This window comes from Cyprinodon variegatus, unplaced genomic scaffold (genome assembly GCF_000732505.1).
Source record: "Cyprinodon variegatus isolate N-32 unplaced genomic scaffold, C_variegatus-1.0 Scaffold401, whole genome shotgun sequence".
In the NCBI taxonomy this organism is placed as follows: domain Eukaryota; kingdom Metazoa; phylum Chordata; class Actinopteri; order Cyprinodontiformes; family Cyprinodontidae; genus Cyprinodon; species Cyprinodon variegatus.
This window is the reverse complement of record NW_015150854.1, coordinates 738782-740113: the sequence shown is the minus strand read 5'-3', so window position 1 is coordinate 740113 and position 1332 is coordinate 738782. Positions and strand designations below refer to the sequence as shown.

The window sequence follows — 1332 nt, the reverse complement described above, 5'->3', positions numbered from 1 at the left end:
TTGTGAATCGAACATTTTATGGTACACTATGAAAGAAAAAGGAGGGAAATGGTTCAAAAATATAAAAAGGAAAGAATAAACTTTGATTTAATAGAAATCCTTAAACAAAACTCAAGAGATAAATCATATGTAATTGTTTTTTATTTTCTTACATTAAGAGGATTTGAACCTTAATTTGGTTTTGTTTATTTAGTTTTATTCAGTATAAGTAGGTAGTAGCCATTCAGATCCACACTCCATTCCAGTAGATGGCGGTAATGCACATCATCAGGCAGCTTGCCAACTGCTATAATAATAATAATAATTATAATAGGAAGAGGCCTGAGGAGAGAGTTATAATGTATTAAGGAATAGATTAATTTATTATATATTTTGAGGAAGAATTTGGGGAGTAAACATATACAAATAATTATTAGATTTTTAAAGAAAACTAAATCATTTCATAGAATGTGATTATAGAGGGGGTGAATGTGTGTATAATATAGATGGGTAGAATACAACGTATGTAGTCTTTTTTTTTCCTTTTTTACCATTAGAAATTATATATATGTTTATTAGTAGATAGTGCATCACGAACCACACTCCATACCAGTAAGCGACAGTAATGCTACTAAATGTTTGTTGCCAACCGCCAATAAAGAAGAAGAAGAAGAGGCCCCGCCCCCTCCCAGAGTGGCGGAAGTAGTCCAGACAGAGGAACAAGGAGGCTGATAGCAGCGACAGCTCCTGGACACCACCGCAGGTAAAACCACCGGTTCTGGTTCTGGACATGAAGCCGCAGAATATTCGGGTTTCCGGGCTTATTTGAACCGATAAACGGGTCAGTTTTCGGTGTTTGTGCTGTGCTGGTACCGCCTTCAGAGGAGCAGAGGAACCGCTGGCTCTTCTGTTCAGTCCGCCAAATATGGGCATCAGTCCGGACTTCCTGTGGGCCTGGGTTCTCCACAGGACCCGGAACCAGTCAGAGGTTCTGGGGAAATTGAATGCTACTGATCTGATCCATGATGGGAAACATCTGGAAGAAGCAATGTTCTGCCTAGATGGTGGTTCTGGTGCCATGGAGTAAAGATCACCACTAACCAGTCCTCCCAGTCTGTCTCCAGTACCACCTTGTTCCAGCCAGTGGACCAGTTGGACTCTCGAGATGTTCAGCTGGTTCCTCCTGCTGGGGACCAGTGAGGATGAAGTCCTTTCTCAGCCCAAATATTCAACCTCTGGTTCTGCAGAACTCCATGGTTTGGGTTCTTCTCAGAGTCTTAAGTGTCTTTGTCTGTTTTCAGAACTTGAGTTCCCTTACTGGGACCAGACTGCCTGCTTAGAATAATAGAAAAT

The 1332-nt window shown here is 41.0% G+C and overlaps 1 protein-coding gene across 3 annotated transcripts in view; it reads left to right on the top strand.

The window, feature by feature from the left end:
* Positions 1-648: 648 nt before the first annotated feature.
* The window catches only part of cep68 (centrosomal protein 68kDa), a 20665-nt gene continuing 19981 nt past the window's right edge, over positions 649-1332 (top strand). For all 3 annotated transcript variants that reach the window (XM_015387663.1, XM_015387662.1, XM_015387661.1), the window contains exon 1: positions 649-742. The gene's annotated coding sequence lies outside the window, so the exon portion shown is untranslated. The remainder of the gene's footprint in view (positions 743-1332) is intronic.